Raw genomic sequence first — 14,143 nt, forward strand, 5'->3', positions numbered from 1 at the left:
AGAGCGCTAGTATAGGCTCTGCTCCGGGACTCTGTGGAATCCCCTGACATTGCTGTCCATATATGGACATGCAATGTCTGGGGCTTCCCTAGAACCGGAGTCCCGGGCAGAGCGTTAGTATAGGCTTTGCTCCAGGACTCTGTGGAATAACCTGACATCGCTGTCCATATATGGACATGCGAGGTCTGGGGCTTCCCCTGACCCGGGGTCCCAGGCAGAGCACTACTATAGGCTCTGCTCCGGGACTCTGTGGAATCCCCTGACATTGCTGTCCACATATGGACAGCGATTATAGGGCTTCCCCAGAGCTGGACAGTGATGTCAGGAGCACAGCTGGTGTCCCAGTAGGAGTGCTACTAGCACTCTGCCCGGGACTCCAGCTCTGGGGTTGCCCCTGACATCTCTGTCCATATATGAACAGTGATGTCAGGAGCAGAGCTGGAATCCAAGGCAGAGTGCTAGAAGCGGCTCTGCTCTTGGTCTCTGATATATATGGACACTTATGTCAGTGGCTTCCCCAGAATTCTGGAGCAGAGCCTATACTAGTGCTCCGCTTTGGGACACTGGCTCTGAGGTTTCCCCTGACATCACATTCCGGTCCAGGAGTATCCCCTGATGTCATTGTGTATGGACAGTGACGTCAGGGGCTCCTCAAGCAGAGGAATCCCTGGCCAAAGCGTTGACAACGCTCTGGCTGGGGATTCCACTCCTAGAGGGAGCCCCAATGGAGCTGTCTACTGGGGGTGTGTGTGGCGCTATCTACAAGCGGTGTGTGTGGCATTATCTACAGAGGGCACTGTGGCAGCATCTGCAGAGGGCACTGGGGCAGCATCTGCAGAGGGCACTGTGGCAGCATCTACAGAGGGCACTGTGGCAGTATCTACGGAGGGCACTATGGAATTATCTACAGAGGTCACTGTGGCATTATCTATGGGTGAGTGTGTGGCAGTATCTACAGAGGACTCTGTGGCATTATCTAGGGGTGTGTGATATTATCTACCGGGGGCACTTTTATGGTTTTAGACATATTAGAAAGCTTAACATTTTTTACAGGAATTTTGAAAGTTTTGAAAGCTTTGAAGTACAGTTTGTTTTTAGACACCAAGCAAGGTTTGTAGAGGCTCCGAGAAGCAAGAACATAACACCCCAAAATTACCCTATTTAGAAAACTACACACCGCATGGTATTTAACCCTTTCAAGACCGAGCTCATTTTGGCCTTCAGGACCAGCCCCATTTTTTCAAATCTGACATGTGTCACTTTATGTGGTAATAACTTTGGAATGCTTTTGCCTATCCAAGCGATTCTGAGATTGTTTTCTCATGACATATTGTACTTTATATTAGTGGAAAAATTTGGTCAATAAATTCATTGCTTATTTGTGAAAAACACCAAAATGTAGAGAAAATTTGCAAAAATTATGATTTTTCTCATTTTAAATGTATCTGCTTGTAAAACAGATAGTTATACCACACAAAATAGTTACTATTTCACATATTCCATATGTCTACTTTATATTTGCATCGTTTTTTGAACATTATTTTATTTTTCTAGGGCGTTACAAGGCTTAGTACTTTACCAGCAATTTCTCACATTTTCAAGAAAATTTCAAAAGGCGATTTTTACAGGGACCAGTTCAGATCTAAAGCGGCTTTGAGGGCCTTATGTACCAGATAGACCACATAAATCACCCCATATTAAAAACTGCACCCCTCAAAGTATTCAAAACAGCATTCAGCAAGTTTCTTAACCCTTTAGGCGTTTCACAGGAATTAAAGCAATGTAGAGGGGAAATTGACTATTTTTTATTTTTTTTTGCTGCAATTCATTTGTAATACATTTTTTTCTGTAACACAGAAGGTTTTACCAGAGAAACGCAACACAATATTTATTGCCCTGATTCTGCAGTTTTTAGAAATATCCCACATGTGGCCCTAGTGTGATAATGGACTGAAATACCGACCTCAGAAGCAAAGGAGCACCTAGAGGATTTTGTGGCCTCCTTTTTTTAGAATATATTTTAAGCACCATGTCGAGTTTGAAGAGGTCTTGTAGTGCCAAAACAGTGGTTTTGGAAACTGCACTCCTCAAGGAATTTATCTAGGGGAATAGTTAGCATCTTGACCCCACAGGTCTTCTGCTATATTTATTGGAGTTTGCCTGTGAAAGTGAAAATCGACTTTATTTCTGAAAAAATATAAAAAAAAATATTATTTGCAAGGAATAAAGAATAAAAAGCACCCCAAAACTTGTAAAGCTACTTCTCCCGATTACAGCAATACCCCATATGTGGTACTAAACTGCTGTTTGGACCCACGATAGAGCTCAGAAGGGAAGGAGCGCCATTTGGATTTTGAAGCACAGATTTTGCTGGATTGGTTTTCAGTGCCATGTCGCGTTTGCAACGCCCTGGAGGGAGCAAAACGGTTGAAACCCCCCAAAAGTGACCCCATTTTGTAGACTACACCCCTCAAGGAATTTTTCTAGGGGTATAGATAGCATTTTGACCCCATAGTTTTTTTGCTGAATTTAGTGGAATTAGGCCGTGAAAATGAAAATCAACTTTTTTCTGAAAAAACATAGAAATGTTTAATTTTTACAATGAATAAAGGAGAAAAATCACCCCATAATTTGTAAAGCAATTTGTCCTGATTACAGCAATATGCCATATGTGGTAATAAACTGCTGTTTGGACCCACGGCAAGACTCAAAAGGGAAGGAACAATATTTGGCTTTTGGAGCTCAAATTTAGCTGGAATGGTTTTCGGGTGTCATGTCGCATTTGCAAAGCCCCTGAGGTACCAAAACAGTGGAAACCTCCCAAAAGTCCCTTTAGTGGACTGGAACGAGCGATCATTAGGTCGCTGGTACAATACACTGCAGTACTAATGTATTGCAGTATTATATCTTTTTTACAGGCTCCTGTAACAGCGCGATCCCTGTTCCTGTCCATTAGTACCGGGTGTCAGCTGTAATACACAGCGGACACCTGCAGAATATGGAGCAGGTGCAGTGCATGAGCCCGCTCCATATATAACCCCCCGCACCATGACATGATATTAAGTCGTGGTGCGCGAAGGCGTTAATGCGCAGCGGATGGTGCAAAGTAAAATTACAATTTTCCACTGATATGCCATTTTAATGCACAATATGTTGTGCCCAGTTTGTGCCACTGAAGACAAATACCTCATACAATGTTGAGCGGGTTCTCCCGGATATAAAATATCATATATGTGGACGTAAGCTGGTGTTTTGGCACGCTGTGGGGCTCAGAAGGGAGGGAGCGCCATTTGGCTTTTGGAGCGCAGAGTTTGCTTGGTAACTGTTCTGTTTGGGGTTTTGCTGGTATTTCAGTTTATGATGTGGGGGTATGTGTAAATTGGGCAGAGTACATCAGGACATAATAAGAGGGTATAATAATTCGGTAAATAAATAATAATCCGCAGATATGTGGCCAATGCCGCACTGATAAATGGCGCCCGATCTTATCAGCTTTTGGACACTGCACAATTTCTGTCGCTATATTCTGAGAGCCAGAACTTTTTTTTTTTTTCTTCACCGGAGCCGTGCAAGGACTTATTTGCTGCGGGACAATCTGTAGTTTTCATTGGTACCATTTAAGGGTACATGTGATTTTTTTTTTTATCACTTTTTATTAGATTTTTTTGGCAAGCAAAGTGACAAAAAAACAATTTCTGACAACGTTTTTTGTCTCTTTTTTTTTTACACTTTTCACCGTGCACTATAAATGACATTTTACTTTATTCTGCGGGTCGATACGATTACGGCGATACCAGATGTATATAGTTTTTTTTATGTTTTGTGGCATTTGCGCAATAAAATCACTTTTTGATAAAATTATTTATTTTTTGTGTCACCATATTCTGAGAGCCATAACTTTTTTTTTTCAGTCAAAAAAGCTGTGTAAGGGTTTGTTTTTGCGGGACGGGTTGTAGTTTTTATTGGTACAATTTTAGGGTACATGCGACTTTTTGACCACTTTTTATTCTATATTTTTGGAGGGTTGATGACCAAAAAAATAGTGATTCTGACATTGTTTTTTAATTATTTTTTTTGCGCTGTTCACCGTGCGGGAAAAATAATATTATAGTTTTATAGATTGGGTCATTGTGAACGCGGTCATACCAAATATGTGTACTTTTTTTTAACATTTTCATTTTTTTCCTATATTAAAAGACTTAATAGGAAAAAAAGCATTTTTTGTTTTTGTAACTTTTATAACTTGTTTTTACACTTTTATGAAACATTTTTATTACTTTATTTTTTACTTTTTACTTGAAGACTGGCAGCACTGATCGCTGCTATAATACATTACACTACCTAGGTAGTCTAACGTATTATAAACTGTCAGTGTGACGCTGAGAGTCACACTGACAGGAAGCTTATGAGGACCGGCCTCCTGCTGGTTCTCATAGGCTGCTGTGCATGGCAGACCCGGGGGCCGTAGTATGGCCTCCGGTTCTGCCTTATAACCGATTGCAGCACCTGCAATCGGTCCCCGGGAAAGTTTGTTGTAGCAACAAACTTTCCAGTTTGTTGTAGTAACAAACTTTCCAGTTCGTTGCTACAACAAACTTTCCCTGCGATCACATGACCGGGACCCGAACCAGGTTAACAGCGCGATCCGGGTGTCAGCGCTACTCTGAGACACCCGGATAGCGCTTTTAACACTCACCGTGTATTCACGTCGGCGCTGCACTGAGCCCAACAAATGCCGACGTGAATTTACTGTGGGCGGTCGGGAAGCGGTTAACAAAGGGTATAGTAAGTATTTAGAGCCCATAGTTTTTTGCAGGAATTAATACAATGTAGGTGTGAAAATTTTAATTTTGTACTTTTTTTTTCTCAAAATGTCTCAATTACAGGACATATTTTTCATGCAAAGTGCATAAAACTAAGTAAATGCACACCAACATTTATTACCCTGTTTCTCCTGTGTTCAGAAATACCCCCACCGAGGCGGTAATATGCTGCCTGGTCACATGGCGGAGCCCAAAAGCAAAAGGAGCACAATGTGCCATTTTAGGACACCATTTTAGCTTGAATAATTTATAGGCCCCACTCCATGCCTGCAAAGTATTTGCGCTGGCAGAACGATGTAATACCGTTAGAAGTGACCCATTTTGAAAACTACACCCCCTATGGTATTCATCTGGGGGTATGATGATCGCAAAGTTTTAGGTGTTATTTAGGTTATTTGTTGTTTTTTTTGTCCCTAAACATTGCATTTGCCTGTACATATAACTATGTCGTGCTGACAAAACATATGACCAACAAATGTATCAGTCCAGAGCATTAAGAACAGCATCTCACTTTGATATATAGTAAGTTAGAGTGGGAAAATGTAAAAAAAAAATATATGAAACTTCATTAAAGGGAAAGGCAATATATTCGAAAAATTGAGGAAAAAAATACTGAGCATGTTCACAGAATGAAAGTTCAGCCATAAGGTTATACATATATATTTTTAAAGGGACTGGTTGTACAACGTCTCATTAGCACAATCAATCCCTATATGAGGGGCTGACATGCCAAGTGACGCTGGCACACCATAACAGATCCCTGCCCGGCAAGGTAGGAAAAACAACCGATCACCTGTGGAATACATAAAGGGACAGTGTCCAGCATTTTTTGTATAAATACAGTAAAGGATCACTAATCCACAAATTCTTGTCAGCTTTACCAGTAGTATTATCGGGTAGAACAAGTTGCACAAAACCATAAACAAGCCCATACTGCACTGATCAGGAACAGCTCGTATACTCTCCAGATAAAAATAAATATGCCCGTATCGCCAAACAGTAGTAAGAATGAAAATAACAGCTTTATATGACAGGACATAATCGTAGCAGGAGGAACAAAAAAATAGAACATTTAAAAACGACAACCCCCAATGTATTCATCTAGGGGTATAGTGAGATTTTTTTTGTGTTTTAAGGTTTTACAGTTTTCTAATTTTGTGTAGCCAATTGTAAAGCGACACCACTCTAGGCATTCATCTAGGGGTATAGTGAAAATTTTTAGATTTCTTTTGGGGTTATTAAAATTTTAGTCAGTGGGCAGAAAATTGGAAAATAAATTAAATTACTTTATAATGGCCGATATGAAGAAAGAGGGCACTGAAAATAAAAAGTTATTTAAAACTCTAATGAAGTGCGATACATTTTGATGCATTATTTTATGCATAGGCGGTGTTTCTTGGGGCATGTATCACATTGGTAGGTGGTGTCTCTTCTAATCCCTCTTTTTGTACAAAAGCTAAAAAATAATTTTTTTTGGGGGGGGGGGGTCTTGCAACACTCTCCCCTTATGGGTTTCCAAATATAAGGGCCTTGATGACCTTCTCCTGGAATTGCAGGAAGGTTTCACGATTGCCTGCGTACCTGGACACCACAAATGCATTATAAAATGCAATTTGGGTGAGGTGGACGACCAGCTTTTTGTACCATGTTTTGCTCTTACGCATGGCAATAGATGGTTTGATCACTTGATTAGATAGGTCCACCCCACCCATGAAGCGATTGTAGTCCAGGATGCAGGCAGGCTTGGTGGTTGGGGTGCTAGATCCATGTACTATAACAGGTCTGCTGCTAGAATTATGAATTTTGGACAATATATGCACGTCCCTTTTGTCTTTATATTTAAGAAAGAGCAGATTTTCGTTGCAGACAGCACTAATTTCCCCTTTCTGCAACTACTGCCCCAGCAGGGTTATGGGGAGGCCATTCTGATTCTTCCGGATGGTGCCACAGGCGATGGTGGATCTGGAGGAAAGGGACATTACAATGTGAATACTGTTTTAAAAATTGTCCACATATAGGTGATATCCCTGACCAAGTAAAGGAAGTATCAGCTCCCAAACTATTTTTCCGCTAATACCAAGAAATGGCTAGCAGTCTAGGCGATCAATTTTTTAATCTTTTCCCTCGTAAATTTTAAAGCGGTGTGTGTACCCGGTGGCGCTCCCACACACCTTGTACATTTCTATTCTGTACCGGACCTTTTGTTTGGAAGGTATTGCCTGAAGTTCAGCCTGCCATTAAAATTTACGAGGGATTCATCGACCGCTATATGTTTTTCAGTGATGTTATTTCCTGAAAATTTTGTATTTTAGTGGTCGATGACAGGCCTGATCTTATACAGCCTGTCATACTTGGGTTCCTGGGGTCATGGGCAAAGGGATTTGTCGTTGCAATCCAAAAGCTTGATCAGGGCCTCAAAACATGCTACTGTACTGTAAAGGGGTGTATTGTACATTACATCAGAGGACCAGTAGTCCCGGATACATGTTTTTTTTTTTATGAGGCCCATGTTTAACAATAAGCCCCAAAATTTTCGACGTTCCACTGGGTCTGTGGGGGTCCAGTTTTGACCTCTGGCATGATATGAAGCGGGATGGCAGGAAATACAAATTGGCCTGATGGACCAACGCAGAAACAAGTTCTTCTGAGAATAACTAATTTAAAAAATCTAATTCCCTGAACCCCGCTGTCTCTACTTGGATCGCTGAGGAGACGGCGAAGTTCAGAACCTGAAGGGTATAATCAACAGCGGGAACCCACATCACCTCATTTGAATCGGGCTGCAAAGTACCAACTGCTCTTCCGCGCTGTCGGGGGGGGGGGGGTTCATCAGACTTGCTAGATGAAGATGATGATGAAGGAACAAATTCCATCTCATCATCACTAGCAGTGTCTGTGTCAGAGCATATTATGGCATACGCCTCCTCTGCACTATAAAATCTCTGGGCCATATTGGTATGGTACAGTATGTTATACCTATAAAGCTAACGCCTAATAATACTCCCTAAAAACAATTGTTTTAATATATTTTTTATATATATTTTTGTAACTAAAATAACTGGAAAAAACACGAAACTCCCTAAAAATACAGGAGAAGACGGAGCGCACAGGTATGGACAGAAGTCCGAAAGTAAAAGGTCAGCAGTTGACAGAGACACAAGTGTAAGAGATCAGCAGGTGACAGAAGCTGGCGTCAGGGGTCAGTATAGGGCAGAATTGGGGCACTTGGGGGGCAATCTGTGGACGAGATCTTTATTGAAAAATAGACAGGGACACTGACCGGGTCTTCTCAGATCTGACAGGGTCCTTCACAGATCTCGCAGGGTCATTCACAGATCTAACAGTAGACAGAGATCAGCTGATGGGCATGGAGGGTGACTATTGGGAATGATCTAATAACTTTAGTTATTGAATTTGTGTCAGAAACACTCTGACACACATTCCACTTTACTTATGACCGGCTCTGAGAAGCTCTGACACAGAAATGAGCTTCTCAGAGCTGGTAAACGTTGCTATGCCATTATTGACATCTGTGATTGGTCAATCAAACATTTGATTGAGCAACCACAGCTTTAGCTGACACGGGACCGCTTTGATAGGTCCCGTGCTCGCCAACTGTGATTGTTAGCTGTCACATAAAGCAACAGTGTTTGTGAAGTCAACATGTCGTTTGCATGGTGACAGTTTGATTACAGGACGTTGCTGTACGCCCTTTTATGGGAAGGCACCGCTAAGAAGGATGTACAGTAACGCCCATATGCGGGAAGGGTTTAAAGGGGAGATCTTTCCCTTGTTTTAAAGATGTTACATTTTAAAGGGGTTTTCCGAACATTTAAAACGCACCCTGCAGGCAGGGTATGTGCTAAATGTTTAAAGTAAACATGGTGCTCTGGTGCTCTCCGCCGGTCTATTTACTTTTACAGGAAGTGATGATGTCCTATTTCATCCATGTGACCACTGCATCTAATCCGTGGTCTCAGCGGTGATGCTCGCAAGAACGGCATGCCAGTGATTGGCTGCAGATATCACATGGATAGAGCGTGACATCATTGCCTCCTGTAAAAGTAAACGGACTGGCAGAGACCACCGGAGCAACAATGCTGGAGCGGCAGTGGATTTACTGGGTGCGTATTACGTATTTTGTGTAAAAATAGAAATAATGCACGACATTCACCGTGGAAGATCAATCACAGCTCTTTGGGAGATACACACATAGCAGTCGGCCTATGTCTGTTTCATGTCCTCCAGGCCTTGAGTGAGTTCCATGAATGGCGTGGATTATTTATATTTGTACACTATATTGGAGGTGATACTTTGCACGCACAGAGCACGGCTCATACATGCAGCTGAAGTACCACAGAGCCCAGCAGCTTATACATTGCAGAGTCGTTGCCACAAAGTGGAGTAGTGCCAACCACAACCATCTTGCGCTTTTTACTTATTTTGTTATTTTAGCTCATCTTCTGCCTGGAGCATATTTTTTTTAACCTCTTTGAGGCAATGGCAAATGGTAAAATGTGCATTTTTTTCTCTCAAGTAAATGTTTCTTTGAGGACGTTGAAAGTCAGCTGCTGTTGTCCTGTCCTCTACCTAGCGCTTTGAACATGACATCAGAAATGAGCACACAGCATTCCTGTCACAGTGTCATGCAGTAAAAGGAGAAATATAAATAGTGAAATGCCGCTGAAATTCAGATTTTGGTGTGTCTCTAAGATGACATTTTTTAAGAAAGAAACATCACAGCACTTGGCAAATTAAAGGACATATCCACTGAAATATTTTGTATACAGCTGTATCTTCCAATTTATATCACTTGATTTGTCACTTTATTTATTTTTGTCATCATTTAATTGAAATAATATGTAAGTTATTTGTTTCAATCTAGCGGTCCGAATTTAAAAAAAACAGAACTACAACATTGTTGTGACAATGTAACAAAAAAGTAACAGCAATGTTGGCTGCCTCCCAATCTTCCTCCTTTAGCGAAAAGGAGGGGGGAAGTTTTAGCATTTCTTCAATATAAAACAGTTAAAGTGACCCTCCAGTCCCCAAAACAAAATTATATTTAACGTACCTAGTGTCCATCTCTTTCTTTCTTCTTGCTCCGTTGCATCGTTCCGGTCCCCGTTATCCTCAATCCAAGATGGATGCCATTGTCTCAGACTTGCATATAGAGCGTTGCATATATGAGACACGCCCCCTCCTCCTCCACGGCAACCTGATGGACCAGCGCTGAGGATGTCAGTGCTGGTCCATCGCTTCTGACACTTTCCCTGCTGGTTCCAGCTAGAGCATCGTCCTCACTGACAGCACATCAGTGTGAAGACAGCATCGGGGATGTCAGGACTAATCTTTTGGAGGTAAGTATATCACTGTACCTTTGTAAATGACATAGTTTTTTTAATGATTTACTGATTTATAAAAATGGTTCCAGCATAGTGGAATCCCTATTTTAATAATTTTCATAAATAATTTCAAACAATAATTTCAAAAAAACACTTGGGGTCCCCCCTATCTCCATAACCAGCCAGGGAAAACCAACAGCCGCAGTCTGATATTATCAGTATGGGAACGTCCATGTCCATTGCCATCTTCCCATCCTAAAAATACCAGCCTGTGGCCGCCCCAGGTATCGCCCATCACATTAGATGGGTCGCTCCTGATGGTTCCCAGCTCTTCCCAATACCCCTGGTGTGTTGGGTAGCGGGGTGATAGTATAGAGGGTGTGTGTCAGACAAAGGTGAACTAGCACACCTCTGACTGACACCAAGCTCTAGTGATATTAATGGAGAGGTGTCAGACACCTCCAACTATACAGTTAAAAAAAAAACTTTATTGAAATAAAGACTCCCCCACTACACCATTTCACCATTTTATTTGTAATAAATGAATCCAATGATGATCCCCACTTTCATGGGGATTCGGATTCAAAATATTATGATTGTGAGTCAGCTCATTCATTATGATTCAAACTATGCATCTGTGTATTTACAGAACGTCATTTCTATACATCTGTGTATTTACAGAATGTCATTTCCATACATCTGTGTATTTACAGAACGTCATTTCCATACATCTGTGTATTTACAGAACGTCATTTCCATACATCTGTGTATTTACAGAACATAATTTCTATACATCTGTGTATTTACAGAACGTCATTTCTATACATCTGTGTATTTCTAGAATGTCATTTCTATACATCTGTGTATTTACAGAACGTAATTTAGGCAAAATACGTTAAATAAAAGCAGATTCCAGAGAACGTTCCCTTGTTTCACAGCCCTTACATTTTCAACAAAGCTATTTACAAAGGCTATTTCCAACATTCTTTAAAGTAAAGCTCCAACAATTCTTACATCAGCCACTTCTGAGATGAACATTCTTTTGAAAGTTACCAGAAGAATATCTTTTTATGAAAACATGTTCTTTAAATCCTCTGTCTTGGTAAATGTGCAGGACTGTTCTTGTTTGAACTTTTCCCAGAAATAATCATTTGTCCTACATACAAATGTAGAACAGCATAAAGATCTTTCCATCAACTTAAATATCTTAATTTCCATTGGGGAAATTATGCATAGTTAGGACAGAGCAGTGGAACAAAAGAGAACATATAAAGAAACACAAATTGTAAAACAGCATTTATATTTATACAGAATTGGTGTTAGAAAATGTAACTTTATTATATCAGTATTGTTTCAAAAGGCATTTTCTGACCAAAGCCCTAAAAAAAATAGGAAACACTGTCATAGAAATATATGCGCTCAGATTGAACACAATGGAGCATATGTGTCAGCCTGCCAATAATAGAAAAATGGTCAGGGCATGTAAAACTATGGTGCTGCTAACACGTGCCACCTAGTTCACCCAAATACTGACAGTTCAGAAGTTAGATTTTTGTTCTATTTTTAAAGAAAATACATGAATAGTCATAATATTTAATTTAATAATAATTTACAAGTAAGTCAGCTACGCGTTTCAACGCCGAACAAGCGTCTTCATCAGTCCAATAAAATTGTGACAGTTGAGCAACAGTTTAAATACACAGCGAAACACAATCAAGAGGGGAAAAGTAAAAAAAACAAACAAAAAAAAAAACTTTATAAAAAACCTTTTCCCCTCTTCATTGTATTTCGCTGTGTATTTAAACTTTTGTTCAATTGTCACAATTTTATTGGCCTAATGAAGACGCCTGTTCAGTGTTGAAACGCGCAGCTGACTTACTTGTAAATTATTATTAAATTCATGAACACCGTTCATTTATAACTTCCTCTTATTAAACAGCGCCATTTTTTGGTCCTTGTTTTTTCCCTCTTTTTGCTTGTATTTTGGCAACAACCTATGATGTGTTTTATGGACTAGGCAGCAGCTCTATTCCTGTTTTTTATCTGTATTTTCCCAGTGTTATACCTGCCAGTATGAACACTCTAAGGTGAGCGCAATTCATGTTCTCTCCTATCCTTACTAAATCTCCAGGGTAATTTGCACTATGTGGCGCCGTGTATTGTTTTCTCTTTTATAGTTTATAGTCATAATATTGAGATATATTTATGTTACATCGATTATTTTTTCCAATATTCATCAAGGATCAGTTTATGAACAGCTACAAAATATTGTTGTAAAAAAAAAATGTTGAAATTGATGCTGTGAGGCTAGAAACAAATCTGTGTAGCCCTGACCTTTAAAGGCATTTAATAAGTTAGACTATGGCAAACTTTTTGTAGCACAACAGCTGTCTCAAAATATGCGTGTGGCAGCTTCAATAGCAAATTTCTTATGACATTTCTTACATAATTTAATTGCAACTTGCATGCAACATTTATTTTAGCCCATATAGTTCCTATTGTTATTGTTCTCATGCTAGAGGCAAGATGGGGGTAGGTAAATTAGGCGGAGACCTTTGGGGGAGGCGCAATTTCTGGATTTAAAAAAAAAAAGCCCGCTTTGCCTTTAAATTTCATTGTGCAAACGTGTGGACACTGTGTACAAGCAACTGGTAAAACTGTGGATGTCGGGGACAAATGTGTGTTTCCAGTAGTGTGCATTAAGACCAGTGGATATGTTTTCCCTTGAGTGCTGAATCATGTTTCACTATCTGACAGTCTAATGGACAAATCTGGGATTCACAAAAGTCAGGAGAATGCTGCCTACCAGTAGGCATAGTGCCTACTGTAAAATTTGGTGGAGGAGGCATAATGGTCTAGGGCTATTTTTCAGGGCTAGGCCGTATTTCCAGCTAGGAATAATCTTAATGCTTCAGCATACCAAGACATTTTAGACAATTGTAGCTTCCAACTATGTGGGAACAGTTTGAGGAAGGCCCTTTACTGTTCCAGCACGACTGTGCCCCAGTGCACAAAGCAAGGTCCATAAAGGCATGGCTGGGTGAGTTTACTGTGGAAGAACTTGACTGGCCCGCACAGAGTCCTGACTGCAACCCTATTAACCCGTTGGCACAGAATAACGTACATGCACTGCGGAATGCGCTAATGGCTGCAGCGATGCAAAAACAAATAATTTTTGTTTAAAAGTCTTTTAATTGTGCAAAAGTAGTAAAACATAAAGAAAACCTATACATATTTGGTATCGCCATAATCGTACTGACCCATAGAAAAAGTTACCATGTTATTTACACCGCATAGTAAACGGCATTAATTTGAAATGTGAAAAACAATGCTGGAATAGCTGGGTTTTTTTTCAATTCCTTCCCTAAAAAAATATAGAAAAGATAAAAAGTATAATATATACACCCAAAAATTGTGCAATTTGAAAAATATAACTCACCCCTGCAAAAGACAAGGCCTCATTTGGCTATATCGACATGCAAATAAATAAATATGACTCTTGGAAGGCGGGGAGGAAAAAAAATAAAAATAATGCTTGGTCCTTAAGGCCGAAATAGACCTGGTCCTTAATGCAAATGCTCGTTTGGCTGAATGGGCAAAAATTCTCACAGACACACTCCATAATTTTGTGGAAAGCCTTGGCAAAAGAGTGGAGGTTGTTATAACTTCAAAAAGGGGCCCAACTGCATATTAACACCTATTGTTTTGGAAGATGTATAACTGAGTCATATAGGTGTGATGGTCAGTTGTCCAAATAGCTGTGGCCATATAGTCAAACTTTCAACAACAACAAAAATAATCTCTGACCACCTTGAGGTTCCATGTCAGTTCTGCAGGCATAGAAACAGCTGAAGTCACTTGCGCTACTTAATCTTTCAGAGTACTAAACAGTTTACAATTGATCATAATCTGTCAGAGCTTAGTATTATCGAGGTCTGTTTTAATTAAGACTATCACGGTATGAGCAATATTGGG

General features: G+C 40.2%; 1 protein-coding gene across 2 annotated transcripts in view; it reads left to right on the forward strand.

Moving 5' to 3' along the window:
• The window catches only part of TMEFF2 (transmembrane protein with EGF like and two follistatin like domains 2), an 810,050-nt gene that overhangs the window by 532,978 nt on the left and 262,929 nt on the right, over positions 1–14,143 (forward strand). The gene's annotated exons all lie outside the window — the stretch shown is intronic.

The sequence above is a fragment of the Rhinoderma darwinii genome, chromosome 6, assembly GCF_050947455.1.
Source record: "Rhinoderma darwinii isolate aRhiDar2 chromosome 6, aRhiDar2.hap1, whole genome shotgun sequence".
Taxonomy (NCBI): domain Eukaryota; kingdom Metazoa; phylum Chordata; class Amphibia; order Anura; family Rhinodermatidae; genus Rhinoderma; species Rhinoderma darwinii.